This window comes from Taurulus bubalis, assembly GCF_910589615.1.
Source record: "Taurulus bubalis genome assembly, chromosome: 3".
Taxonomy (NCBI): domain Eukaryota; kingdom Metazoa; phylum Chordata; class Actinopteri; order Perciformes; family Cottidae; genus Taurulus; species Taurulus bubalis.
Window position 1 is genome coordinate 4,985,576 of NC_136591.1, and position 16,265 is coordinate 5,001,840.

The window sequence follows — 16,265 nt, forward strand, 5'->3', positions numbered from 1 at the left end:
CAACAAAATACACTTTTGGACTCTGTTGAGGCTGAAACGTCTTTTCGGAGCATAAAAGATGGAAATGCAACTTAAAGCAGTAAAACATGATGAGAGCACCAGGTACTCTTACAATATAGTACAACTTGGATGTCTGGTATTCTATAATGCATTAACTGCAGGAAATCATCGAATCTAAGTGTTTGACAACAAAATGCACTTTTGGACTCTGTTGAGCCTGAAACGTCTTTTCGGAGCATAAAAGATGGAAATGCAACTTAAAGCAGTAAAACATGATGAGAGCACCAGGTACTCTTACAATATAGTACAACTTGAATGTCTGGTATTCTATGATGCATTAAATGCTTGAAATCATAGAATCTAAGTGTTTGACAACAAAATGCACTTTTGGACTCTGTTGAGGCTGAAACGTCTTTTCGGAGCATAAAAGATGGAAATGCAACTTAAAGCAGTAAAACATGATGAGAGCATCAGGTACTCTTACAATATAGTACAACTTGGATGTCTGGTATTCTATGATGCATTAAATGCTTGAAATCATAGAATCTAAGTGTTTGACAACAAAATGCACTTTTGGACTCTGTTGAGCCTGAAACGTCTTTTCGGAGCATAAAAGATGGAAATGCAACTTAAAGCAGTAAAACATGATGAGAGCACCAGGTACTCTTACAATATAGTACAACTTGAATGTCTGGTATTCTATGATGCATTAAATGCTTGAAATCATAGAATCTAAGTGTTTGACAACAAAATGCACTTTTGGACTCTGTTGAGGCTGAAACGTCTTTTCGGAGCATAAAAGATGGAAATGCAACTTAAAGCAGTAAAACATGATGAGAGCACCAGGTACTCTTACAATATAGTACAACTTGAATGTCTGGTATTCTATAATGCATTAACTGCAGGAAATCATCGAATCTAAGTGTTTGACAACAAAATGCACTTTTGGACTCTGTTGAGCCTGAAACGTCTTTTCGGAGCATAAAAGATGGAAATGCAACTTAAAGCAGTAAAACATGATGAGAGCACCAGGTACTCTTACAATATAGTACAACTTGAATGTCTGGTATTCTATGATGCATTAAATGCTTGAAATCATAGAATCTAAGTGTTTGACAACAAAATGCACTTTTGGACTCTGTTGAGGCTGAAACGTCTTTTCGGAGCATAAAAGATGGAAATGCAACTTAAAGCAGTAAAACATGATGAGAGCACCAGGTACTCTTACAATATAGTACAACTTGGATGTCTGGTATTCTATGATGCATTAAATGCTTGAAATCATAGAATCTAAGTTTTTGACAACAAAATGCACTTTTGGACTCTCTTGAGTCTGAAACGTCTTTTCGGAGCATAAAAGATGGAAATGCAACTTAAAGCAGTAAAACATGATGAGAACACCAGGTACTCTTTCAATATAGTACAACTTGGATGTCTGGTATTCTATGATGCATTAAATGCTTGAAATCATAGAATCTAAGTGTTTGACAACAAAATGCACTTTTGGACTCTGTTGAGGCTGAAACGTCTTTTCGGAGCATAAAAGATGAAAATGCAACTTAAAGCAGTAAAACATGATGAGAGCACCAGGTACTCTTACAATATAGTACAACTTGGATGTCTGGTATTCTATAATGCATTAACTGCAGGAAATCATCGAATCTAAGTGTTTGACAACAAAATGCACTTTTGGACTCTGTTGAGCCTGAAACGTCTTTTCGGAGCATAAAAGATGGAAATGCAACTTAAAGCAGTAAAACATGATGAGAGCACCAGGTACTCTTACAATATAGTACAACTTGAATGTCTGGTATTCTATGATGCATTAAATGCTTGAAATCATAGAATCTAAGTGTTTGACAACAAAATGCACTTTTGGACTCTGTTGAGGCTAAAATGTTTTTAGGAGCATAAAAGATGGAAATGCAACTTAAAGCAGTAAAACATGATGAGAGCACCAGGTACTCTTACAATATAGTACAACTTGAATGTCTGGTATTCTATGATGCATTAAATGCTTGAAATCATAGAATCTAAGTGTTTGACAACAAAATGCACTTTTGGACTGTTGAGGCTGAAACGTCTTTTCGGAGCATAAAAGATGGAAATGCAACTTAAAGCAGTAAAACATGATGAGAGCACCAGGTACTCTTACAATATAGTACAACTTGAATGTCTGGTATTCTATGATGCACTAAATGCTTGAAATCATAGAATCTAAGTGTTTGACAACAAAATGCACTTTTGGACTCTGTTGAGCCTGAAACGTATTTTCGGAGCATAAAAGATGGAAATGCAACTTAAAGCAGTAAAACATGATGAGAGCACCAGGTACTCTTACAATATAGTACAACTTGAATGTCTGGTATTCTATGATGCATTAAATGCTTGAAACCATAGAATCTAAGTGTTCGACAACAAAATGCACTTTTGGACTCTTTTGAGGCTAAAATGTTTTTAGGAGCATAAAAGATGGAAATGCAACTTAAAGCAGTAAAACATGATGAGAGCACCAGGTACTCTTACAATATAGTACAACTTGAATGTCTGGTATTCTATGATGCATTAAATGCTTGAAATCATAGAATCTAAGTGTTTGACAACAAAATGCACTTTTGGACTCTGTTGAGGCTGAAACGTCTTTTCGGAGCATAAAAGATGGAAATGCAACTTAAAGCAGTAAAACATGATGAGAGCACCAGGTACTCTTACAATATAGTACAACTTGAATGTCTGGTATTCTATGATGCATTAAATGCTTGAAATCATAGAATCTAAGTGTTTGACAACAAAATGCACTTTTGGACTCTGTTGAGGCTGAAACGTCTTTTCGGAGCATAAAAGATGAAAATGCAACTTAAAGCAGTAAAACATGATGAGAGCACCAGGTACTCTTACAATATAGTACAACTTGAATGTCTGGTATTCTATGATGCATTAAATGCTTGAAATCATAGAATCTAAGTGTTTGACAACAAAATGCACTTTTGGACTCTGTTGAGGCTGAAACGTCTTTTCGGAGCATAAAAGATGGAAATGCAACTTAAAGCAGTAAAACATGATGAGAGCACCAGGTACTCTTACAATATAGTACAACTTGAATGTCTGGTATTCTATGATGCATTAAATGCTTGAAATCATAGAATCTAAGTGTTTGACAACAAAATGCACTTTTGGACTCTGTTGAGGCTGAAACGTCTTTTCGGAGCATAAAAGATGAAAATGCAACTTAAAGCAGTAAAACATGATGAGAGCACCAGGTACTCTTACAATATAGTACAACTTGAATGTCTGGTATTCTATGATGCATTAAATGCTGGAAATCATAGAATCTAAGTGTTTGACAACAAAATGCACTTTTGGACTCTGTTGAGGCTGAAACGTCTTTTCGGAGCATAAAAGATGGAAATGCAACTTAAAGCAGTAAAACATGATGAGAGCACCAGGTACTCTTACAATATAGTACAACTTGAATGTCTGGTATTCTATGATGCATTAAATGCTTGAAATCATAGAATCTAAGTGTTTGACAACAAAATGCACTTTTGGACTCTGTTGAGGCTGAAACGTCTTTTCGGAGCATAAAAGATGGAAATGCAACTTAAAGCAGTAAAACATGATGAGAGCACCAGGTACTCTTACAATATAGTACAACTTGAATGTCTGGTATTCTATGATGCATTAAATGCTTGAAATCATAGAATCTAAGTGTTTGACAACAAAATGCACTTTTGGACTCTGTTGAGGCTGAAACGTCTTTTCGGAGCATAAAAGATGGAAATGCAACTTAAAGCAGTAAAACATGATGAGAGCACCAGGTACTCTTACAATATAGTACAACTTGAATGTCTGGTATTCTATAATGCATTAACTGCAGGAAATCATCGAATCTAAGTGTTTGACAACAAAATGCACTTTTGGACTCTGTTGAGCCTGAAACGTCTTTTCGGAGCATAAAAGATGGAAATGCAACTTAAAGCAGTAAAACATGATGAGAGCACCAGGTACTCTTACAATATAGTACAACTTGAATGTCTGGTATTCTATGATGCATTAAATGCTTGAAATCATAGAATCTAAGTGTTTGACAACAAAATGCACTTTTGGACTCTGTTGAGGCTGAAACGTCTTTTCGGAGCATAAAATATGGAAATGCAACTTAAAGCAGTAAAACATGATGAGAGCACCAGGTACTCTTACAATATAGTACAACTTGAATGTCTGGTATTCTATAATGCATTAACTGCAGGAAATCATCGAATCTAAGTGTTTGACAACAAAATGCACTTTTGGACTCTGTTGAGCCTGAAACGTCTTTTCGGAGCATAAAAGATGGAAATGCAACTTAAAGCAGTAAAACATGATGAGAGCACCAGGTACTCTTACAATATAGTACAACTTGAATGTCTGGTATTCTATGATGCATTAAATGCTTGAAATCATAGAATCTAAGTGTTTGACAACAAAATGCACTTTTGGACTCTGTTGAGGCTGAAACGTCTTTTCGGAGCATAAAAGATGGAAATGCAACTTAAAGCAGTAAAACATGATGAGAGCACCAGGTACTCTTACAATATAGTACAACTTGAATGTCTGGTATTCTATGATGCATTAAATGCTTAAAATCATAGAATCTAAGTGTTTGACAACAAAATGCACTTTTGGACTCTGTTGAGGCTGAAACGTCTTTTCGGAGCATAAAAGATGAAAATGCAACTTAAAGCAGTAAAACATGATGAGAGCACCAGGTACTCTTACAATATAGTACAACTTGAATGTCTGGTATTCTATGATGCATTAAATGCTTGAAATCATAGAATCTAAGTGTTTGACAACAAAATGCACTTTTGGACTCTGTTGAGGCTGAAACGTCTTTTCGGAGCATAAAAGATGGAAATGCAACTTAAAGCAGTAAAACATGATGAGAGCACCAGGTACTCTTACAATATAGTACAACTTGAATGTCTGGTATTCTATGATGCATTAAATGCTTGAAATCATAGAATCTAAGTGTTTGACAACAAAATGCACTTTTGGACTCTGTTGAGGCTGAAACGTCTTTTCGGAGCATAAAAGATGAAAATGCAACTTAAAGCAGTAAAACATGATGAGAGCACCAGGTACTCTTACAATATAGTACAACTTGAATGTCTGGTATTCTATGATGCATTAAATGCTTGAAATCATAGAATCTAAGTGTTTGACAACAAAATGCACTTTTGGACTCTGTTGAGGCTGAAACGTCTTTTCGGAGCATAAAAGATGGAAATGCAACTTAAAGCAGTAAAACATGATGAGAGCACCAGGTACTCTTACAATATAGTACAACTTGAATGTCTGGTATTCTATGATGCATTAAATGCTTGAAATCATAGAATCTAAGTGTTTGACAACAAAATGAACTTTTGGACTCTGTTGAGGCTGAAACGTCTTTTCGGAGCATAAAAGATGAAAATGCAACTTAAAGCAGTAAAACATGATGAGAGCACCAGGTACTCTTACAATATAGTACAACTTGAATGTCTGGTATTCTATGATGCATTAAATGCTTGAAATCATAGAATCTAAGTGTTTGACAACAAAATGCACTTTTGGACTCTGTTGAGGCTGAAACGTCTTTTCGGAGCATAAAAGATGGAAATGCAACTTAAAGCAGTAAAACATGATGAGAGCACCAGGTACTCTTACAATATAGTACAACTTGAATGTCTGGTATTCTATGATGCATTAAATGCTTGAAATCATAGAATCTAAGTGTTTGACAACAAAATGCACTTTTGGACTCTGTTGAGGCTGAAACGTCTTTTCGGAGCATAAAAGATGGAAATGCAACTTAAAGCAGTAAAACATGATGAGAGCACCAGGTACTCTTACAATATAGTACAACTTGAATGTCTGGTATTCTATGATGCATTAAATGCTTGAAATCATAGAATCTAAGTGTTTGACAACAAAATGCACTTTTGGACTCTGTTGAGCCTGAAACGTCTTTTCGGAGCATAAAAGATGGAAATGCAACTTAAAGCAGTAAAACATGATGAGAGCACCAGGTACTCTTACAATATAGTACAACTTGAATGTCTGGTATTCTATGATGCATTAAATGCTTGAAATCATAGAATCTAAGTGTTTGACAACAAAATGCACTTTTGGACTCTGTTGAGGCTGAAACGTCTTTTCGGAGCATAAAAGATGGAAATGCAACTTAAAGCAGTAAAACATGATGAGAGCACCAGGTACTCTTACAATATAGTACAACTTGAATGTCTGGTATTCTATGATGCATTAAATGCTTGAAATCATAGAATCTAAGTGTTTGACAACAAAATGCACTTTTGGACTCTGTTGAGGCTGAAACGTCTTTTCGGAGCATAAAAGATGGAAATGCAACTTAAAGCAGTAAAACATGATGAGAGCACCAGGTACTCTTACAATATAGTACAACTTGAATGTCTGGTATTCTATGATGCATTAAATGCTTGAAATCATAGAATCTAAGTGTTTGACAACAAAATGCACTTTTGGACTCTGTTGAGGCTGAAACGTCTTTTCGGAGCATAAAAGATGGAAATGCAACTTAAAGCAGTAAAACATGATGAGAGCACCAGGTACTCTTACAATATAGTACAACTTGAATGTCTGGTATTCTATGATGCATTAAATGCTTGAAATCATAGAATCTAAGTGTTTGACAACAAAATGCACTTTTGGACTCTGTTGAGGCTGAAACGTCTTTTCGGAGCATAAAAGATGGAAATGCAACTTAAAGCAGTAAAACATGATGAGAGCACCAGGTACTCTTACAATATAGTACAACTTGAATGTCTGGTATTCTATGATGCATTAAATGCTTGAAATCATAGAATCTAAGTGTTTGACAACAAAATGCACTTTTGGACTCTGTTGAGGCTGAAACGTCTTTTCGGAGCATAAAAGATGGAAATGCAACTTAAAGCAGTAAAACATGATGAGAGCACCAGGTACTCTTACAATATAGTACACCTTGAATGTCTGGTATTCTATGATGCATTAAATGCTTGAAATCATAGAATCTAAGTGTTTGACAACAAAATGCACTTTTGGACTCTGTTGAGGCTGAAACGTCTTTTCGGAGCATAAAAGATGGAAATGCAACTTAAAGCAGTAAAACATGATGAGAGCACCAGGTACTCTTACAATATAGTACAACTTGAATGTCTGGTATTCTATGATGCATTAAATGCTTGAAATCATAGAATCTAAGTGTTTGACAACAAAATGCACTTTTGGACTCTGTTGAGGCTGAAACGTCTTTTCGGAGCATAAAAGATGGAAATGCAACTTAAAGCAGTAAAACATGATGAGAGCACCAGGTACTCTTACAATATAGTACAACTTGAATGTCTGGTATTCTATGATGCATTAAATGCTTGAAATCATAGAATCTAAGTGTTTGACAACAAAATGCACTTTTGGACTCTGTTGAGGCTGAAACGTCTTTTCGGAGCATAAAAGATGGAAATGCAACTTAAAGCAGTAAAACATGATGAGAGCACCAGGTACTCTTACAATATAGTACAACTTGAATGTCTGGTATTCTATGATGCATTAAATGCTTGAAATCATAGAATCTAAGTGTTTGACAACAAAATGCACTTTTGGACTCTGTTGAGGCTGAAACGTCTTTTCGGAGCATAAAAGATGGAAATGCAACTTAAAGCAGTAAAACATGATGAGAGCACCAGGTACTCTTACAATATAGTACAACTTGAATGTCTGGTATTCTATGATGCATTAAATGCTTGAAATCATAGAATCTAAGTGTTTGACAACAAAATGCACTTTTGGACTCTGTTGAGGCTGAAACGTCTTTTCGGAGCATAAAAGATGGAAATGCAACTTAAAGCAGTAAAACATGATGAGAGCACCAGGTACTCTTACAATATAGTACAACTTGAATGTCTGGTATTCTATGATGCATTAAATGCTTGAAATCATAGAATCTAAGTGTTTGACAACAAAATGCACTTTTGGACTCTGTTGAGGCTGAAACGTCTTTTCGGAGCATAAAAGATGGAAATGCAACTTAAAGCAGTAAAACATGATGAGAGCACCAGGTACTCTTACAATATAGTACAACTTGAATGTCTGGTATTCTATGATGCATTAAATGCTTGAAATCATAGAATCTAAGTGTTTGACAACAAAATGCACTTTTGGACTCTGGTGAGGCTGAAACGTCTTTTCGGAGCATAAAAGATGGAAATGCAACTTAAAGCAGTAAAACATGATGAGAGCACCAGGTACTCTTACAATATAGTACAACTTGAATGTCTGGTATTCTATGATGCATTAAATGCTTGAAATCATAGAATCTAAGTGTTTGACAACAAAATGCACTTTTGGACTCTGTTGAGGCTGAAACGTCTTTTCGGAGCATAAAAGATGGAAATGCAACTTAAAGCAGTAAAACATGATGAGAGCACCAGGTACTCTTACAATATAGTACAACTTGAATGTCTGGTATTCTATGATGCATTAAATGCTTGAAATCATAGAATCTAAGTGTTTGACAACAAAATGCACTTTTGGACTCTGTTGAGGCTGAAACGTCTTTTCGGAGCATAAAAGATGGAAATGCAACTTAAAGCAGTAAAACATGATGAGAGCACCAGGTACTCTTACAATATAGTACAACTTGAATGTCTGGTATTCTATGATGCATTAAATGCTTGAAATCATAGAATCTAAGTGTTTGACAACAAAATGCACTTTTGGACTCTGTTGAGGCTGAAACGTCTTTTCGGAGCATAAAAGATGGAAATGCAACTTAAAGCAGTAAAACATGATGAGAGCACCAGGTACTCTTACAATATAGTACAACTTGAATGTCTGGTATTCTATGATGCATTAAATGCTTGAAATCATAGAATCTAAGTGTTTGACAACAAAATGCACTTTTGGACTCTGTTGAGCCTGAAACGTCTTTTCGGAGCATAAAAGATGGAAATGCAACTTAAAGCAGTAAAACATGATGAGAGCACCAGGTACTCTTACAATATAGTACAACTTGAATGTCTGGTATTCTATGATGCATTAAATGCTTGAAATCATAGAATCTAAGTGTTTGACAACAAAATGCACTTTTGGACTCTGTTGAGGCTGAAACGTCTTTTCGGAGCATAAAAGATGGAAATGCAACTTAAAGCAGTAAAACATGATGAGAGCACCAGGTACTCTTACAATATAGTACAACTTGAATGTCTGGTATTCTATGATGCATTAAATGCTTGAAATCATAGAATCTAAGTGTTTGACAACAAAATGCACTTTTGGACTCTGTTGAGGCTGAAACGTCTTTTCGGAGCATAAAAGATGGAAATGCAACTTAAAGCAGTAAAACATGATGAGAGCACCAGGTACTCTTACAATATAGTACAACTTGAATGTCTGGTATTCTATGATGCATTAAATGCTTGAAATCATAGAATCTAAGTGTTTGACAACAAAATGCACTTTTGGACTCTGTTGAGGCTGAAACGTCTTTTCGGAGCATAAAAGATGGAAATGCAACTTAAAGCAGTAAAACATGATGAGAGCACCAGGTACTCTTACAATATAGTACAACTTGAATGTCTGGTATTCTATGATGCATTAAATGCTTGAAATCATAGAATCTAAGTGTTTGACAACAAAATGCACTTTTGGACTCTGTTGAGCCTGAAACGTCTTTTCGGAGCATAAAAGATGGAAATGCAACTTAAAGCAGTAAAACATGATGAGAGCACCAGGTACTCTTACAATATAGTACAACTTGAATGTCTGGTATTCTATGATGCATTAAATGCTTGAAATCATAGAATCTAAGTGTTTGACAACAAAATGCACTTTTGGACTCTGTTGAGGCTGAAACGTCTTTTCGGAGCATAAAAGATGGAAATGCAACTTAAAGCAGTAAAACATGATGAGAGCACCAGGTACTCTTACAATATAGTACAACTTGAATGTCTGGTATTCTATGATGCATTAAATGCTTGAAATCATAGAATCTAAGTGTTTGACAACAAAATGCACTTTTGGACTCTGTTGAGGCTGAAACGTCTTTTCGGAGCATAAAAGATGGAAATGCAACTTAAAGCAGTAAAACATGATGAGAGCACCAGGTACTCTTACAATATAGTACAACTTGAATGTCTGGTATTCTATGATGCATTAAATGCTTGAAATCATAGAATCTAAGTGTTTGACAACAAAATGCACTTTTGGACTCTGTTGAGGCTGAAACGTCTTTTCGGAGCATAAAAGATGGAAATGCAACTTAAAGCAGTAAAACATGATGAGAGCACCAGGTACTCTTACAATATAGTACAACTTGAATGTCTGGTATTCTATGATGCATTAAATGCTTGAAATCATAGAATCTAAGTGTTTGACAACAAAATGCACTTTTGGACTCTGTTGAGGCTGAAACGTCTTTTCGGAGCATAAAAGATGGAAATGCAACTTAAAGCAGTAAAACATGATGAGAGCACCAGGTACTCTTACAATATAGTACAACTTGAATGTCTGGTATTCTATGATGCATTAAATGCTTGAAATCATAGAATCTAAGTGTTTGACAACAAAATGCACTTTTGGACTCTGTTGAGCCTGAAACGTCTTTTCGGAGCATAAAAGATGGAAATGCAACTTAAAGCAGTAAAACATGATGAGAGCACCAGGTACTCTTACAATATAGTACAACTTGAATGTCTGGTATTCTATGATGCATTAAATGCTTGAAATCATAGAATCTAAGTGTTTGACAACAAAATGCACTTTTGGACTCTGTTGAGGCTGAAACGTCTTTTCGGAGCATAAAAGATGGAAATGCAACTTAAAGCAGTAAAACATGATGAGAGCACCAGGTACTCTTACAATATAGTACAACTTGAATGTCTGGTATTCTATGATGCATTAAATGCTTGAAATCATAGAATCTAAGTGTTTGACAACAAAATGCACTTTTGGACTCTGTTGAGCCTGAAACGTCTTTTCGGAGCATAAAAGATGGAAATGCAACTTAAAGCAGTAAAACATGATGAGAGCACCAGGTACTCTTACAATATAGTACAACTTGAATGTCTGGTATTCTATGATGCATTAAATGCTTGAAATCATAGAATCTAAGTGTTTGACAACAAAATGCACTTTTGGACTCTGTTGAGCCTGAAACGTCTTTTCGGAGCATAAAAGATGGAAATGCAACTTAAAGCAGTAAAACATGATGAGAGCACCAGGTACTCTTACAATATAGTACAACTTGAATGTCTGGTATTCTATGATGCATTAAATGCTTGAAATCATAGAATCTAAGTGTTTGACAACAAAATGCACTTTTGGACTCTGTTGAGGCTGAAACGTCTTTTCGGAGCATAAAAGATGGAAATGCAACTTAAAGCAGTAAAACATGATGAGAGCACCAGGTACTCTTACAATATAGTACAACTTGAATGTCTGGTATTCTATGATGCATTAAATGCTTGAAATCATAGAATCTAAGTGTTTGACAACAAAATGCACTTTTGGACTCTGTTGAGGCTGAAACGTCTTTTCGGAGCATAAAAGATGGAAATGCAACTTAAAGCAGTAAAACATGATGAGAGCACCAGGTACTCTTACAATATAGTACAACTTGAATGTCTGGTATTCTATGATGCATTAAATGCTTGAAATCATAGAATCTAAGTGTTTGACAACAAAATGCACTTTTGGACTCTGTTGAGGCTGAAACGTCTTTTCGGAGCATAAAAGATGGAAATGCAACTTAAAGCAGTAAAACATGATGAGAGCACCAGGTACTCTTACAATATAGTACAACTTGAATGTCTGGTGCATTAAATGCTTGAAATCATAGAATCTAAGTGTTTGACAACAAAATGCACTTTTGGACTCTGTTGAGGCTGAAACATCTTTTCGGAGCATAAAAGATGGAAATGCAACTTAAAGCAGTAAAACATGATGAGAGCACCAGGTACTCTTACAATATAGTACAACTTGAATGTCTGGTATTCTATGATGCATTAAATGCTTGAAATCATAGAATCTAAGTGTTTGACAACAAAATGCACTTTTGGACTCTGTTGAGGCTGAAACGTCTTTTCGGAGCATAAAAGATGGAAATGCAACTTAAAGCAGTAAAACATGATGAGAGCACCAGGTACTCTTACAATATAGTACAACTTGAATGTCTGGTGCATTAAATGCTTGAAATCATAGAATCTAAGTGTTTGACAACAAAATGCACTTTTGGACTCTGTTGAGGCTGAAACGTCTTTTCGGAGCATAAAAGATGGAAATGCAACTTAAAGCAGTAAAACATGATGAGAGCACCAGGTACTCTTACAATATAGTACAACTTGGATGTCTGGTATTCTATGATGCATTAAATGCTTGAAATCATAGAATCTAAGTGTTTGACAACAAAATGCACTTTTGGACTCTGTTGAGGCTGAAACGTCTTTTCGGAGCATAAAAGATGGAAATGCAACTTAAAGCAGTAAAACATGATGAGAGCACCAGGTACTCTTACAATATAGTACAACTTGAATGTCTGGTATTCTATGATGCATTAAATGCTTGAAATCATAGAATCTAAGTGTTTGACAACAAAATGCACTTTTGGACTCTGTTGAGGCTGAAACGTCTTTTCGGAGCATAAAAGATGGAAATGCAACTTAAAGCAGTAAAACATGATGAGAGCACCAGGTACTCTTACAATATAGTACAACTTGAATGTCTGGTATTCTATGATGCATTAAATGCTTGAAATCATAGAATCTAAGTGTTTGACAACAAAATGCACTTTTGGACTCTGTTGAGGCTGAAACGTCTTTTCGGAGCATAAAAGATGGAAATGCAACTTAAAGCAGTAAAAACATGATGAGAGCACCAGGTACTCTTACAATATAGTACAACTTGAATGTCTGGTATTCTATGATGCATTAAATGCTTGAAATCATAGAATCTAAGTGTTTGACAACAAAATGCACTTTTGGACTCTGTTGAGCCTGAAACGTCTTTTCGGAGCATAAAAGATGGAAATGCAACTTAAAGCAGTAAAACATGATGAGAGCACCAGGTACTCTTACAATATAGTACAACTTGAATGTCTGGTATTCTATGATGCATTAAATGCTTGAAATCATACAATCTAAGTGTTTGACAACAAAATGCACTTTTGGACTCTGTTGAGGCTGAAACGTCTTTTCGGAGCATAAAAGATGGAAATGCAACTTAAAGCAGTAAAACATGATGAGAGCACCAGGTACTCTTACAATATAGTACAACTTGAATGTCTGGTGCATTAAATGCTTGAAATCATAGAATCTAAGTGTTTGACAACAAAATGCACTTTTGGACTCTGTTGAGGCTGAAACGTCTTTTCGGAGCATAAAAGATGGAAATGCAACTTAAAGCAGTAAAACATGATGAGAGCACCAGGTACTCTTACAATATAGTACAACTTGAATGTCTGGTATTCTATGATGCATTAAATGCTTGAAATCATAGAATCTAAGTGCTTGACAACAAAATGCACTTTTGGACTCTGTTGAGGCTGAAACGTCTTTTCGGAGCATAAAAGATGGAAATGCAACTTAAAGCAGTAAAACATGATGAGAGCACCAGGTACTCTTACAATATAGTACAACTTGAATGTCTGGTGCATTAAATGCTTGAAATCATAGAATCTAAGTGTTTGACAACAAAATGCACTTTTGGACTCTGTTGAGGCTGAAACGTCTTTTCGGAGCATAAAAGATGGAAATGCAACTTAAAGCAGTAAAACATGATGAGAGCACCAGGTACTCTTACAATATAGTACAACTTGAATGTCTGGTATTCTATGATGCATTAAATGCTTGAAATCATAGAATCTAAGTGCTTGACAACAAAATGCACTTTTGGACTCTGTTGAGGCTGAAACGTCTTTTCGGAGCATAAAAGATGGAAATGCAACTTAAAGCAGTAAAACATGATGAGAGCACCAGGTACTCTTACAATATAGTACAACTTGAATGTCTGGTGCATTAAATGCTTGAAATCATAGAATCTAAGTGTTTGACAACAAAATGCACTTTTGGACTCTGTTGAGGCTGAAACGTCTTTTCGGAGCATAAAAGATGGAAATGCAACTTAAAGCAGTAAAACATGATGAGAGCACCAGGTACTCTTACAATATAGTACAACTTGAATGTCTGGTATTCTATGATGCATTAAATGCTTGAAATCATAGAATCTAAGTGTTTGACAACAAAATGCACTTTTGGACTCTGTTGAGGCTGAAACGTCTTTTCGGAGCATAAAAGATGGAAATGCAACTTAAAGCAGTAAAACATGATGAGAGCACCAGGTACTCTTACAATATAGTACAACTTGAATGTCTGGTATTCTATGATGCATTAAATGCTTGAAATCATAGAATCTAAGTGTTTGACAACAAAATGCACTTTTGGACTCTGTTGAGGCTGAAACGTCTTTTCGGAGCATAAAAGATGGAAATGCAACTTAAAGCAGTAAAACATGATGAGAGCACCAGGTACTCTTACAATATAGTACAACTTGAATGTCTGGTATTCTATGATGCATTAAATGCTTGAAATCATAGAATCTAAGTGTTTGACAACAAAATGCACTTTTGGACTCTGTTGAGGCTGAAACGTCTTTTCGGAGCATAAAAGATGGAAATGCAACTTAAAGCAGTAAAACATGATGAGAGCACCAGGTACTCTTACAATATAGTACAACTTGAATGTCTGGTATTCTATGATGCATTAAATGCTTGAAATCATAGAATCTAAGTGTTTGACAACAAAATGCACTTTTGGACTCTGTTGAGGCTGAAACGTCTTTTCGGAGCATAAAAGATGGAAATGCAACTTAAAGCAGTAAAACATGATGAGAGCACCAGGTACTCTTACAATATAGTACAACTTGAATGTCTGGTATTCTATGATGCATTAAATGCTTGAAATCATAGAATCTAAGTGTTTGACAACAAAATGCACTTTTGGACTCTGTTGAGGCTGAAACGTCTTTTCGGAGCATAAAAGATGGAAATGCAACTTAAAGCAGTAAAACATGATGAGAGCACCAGGTACTCTTACAATATAGTACAACTTGAATGTCTGGTATTCTATGATGCATTAAATGCTTGAAATCATAGAATCTAAGTGTTTGACAACAAAATGCACTTTTGGACTCTGTTGAGGCTGAAACGTCTTTTCGGAGCATAAAAGATGGAAATGCAACTTAAAGCAGTAAAACATGATGAGAGCACCAGGTACTCTTACAATATAGTACAACTTGAATGTCTGGTATTCTATGATGCATTAAATGCTTGAAATCATAGAATCTAAGTGTTTGACAACAAAATGCACTTTTGGACTCTGTTGAGGCTGAAACGTCTTTTCGGAGCATAAAAGATGGAAATGCAACTTAAAGCAGTAAAACATGATGAGAGCACCAGGTACTCTTACAATATAGTACAACTTGAATGTCTGGTATTCTATGATGCATTAAATGCTTGAAATCATAGAATCTAAGTGTTTGACAACAAAATGCACTTTTGGACTCTGTTGAGGCTGAAACGTCTTTTCGGAGCATAAAAGATGGAAATGCAACTTAAAGCAGTAAAACATGATAAGAGCACCAGGTACTCTTACAATATAGTACAACTTGAATGTCTGGTATTCTATGATGCATTAAATGCTTGAAATCATAGAATCTAAGTGTTTGACAACAAAATGCACTTTTGGACTCTGTTGAGGCTGAAACGTCTTTTCGGAGCATAAAAGATGGAAATGCAACTTAAAGCAGTAAAACATGATGAGAGCACCAGGTACTCTTACAATATAGTACAACTTGAATGTCTGGTATTCTATGATGCATTAAATGCTTGAAATCATAGAATCTAAGTGTTTGACAACAAAATGCACTTTTGGACTCTGTTGAGGCTGAAACGTCTTTTCGGAGCATAAAAGATGGAAATGCAACTTAAAGCAGTAAAACATGATGAGAGCACCAGGTACTCTTACAATATAGTACAACTTGAATGTCTGGTGCATTAAATGCTTGAAATCATAGAATCTAAGTGTTTGACAACAAAATGCACTTTTGGACTCTGTTGAGGCTGAAACGTCTTTTCGGAGCATAAAAGATGGAAATGCAACTTAAAGCAGTAAAACATGATGAGAGCACCAGGTACTCTTACAATATAGTACAACTTGAATGTCTGGTATTCTATG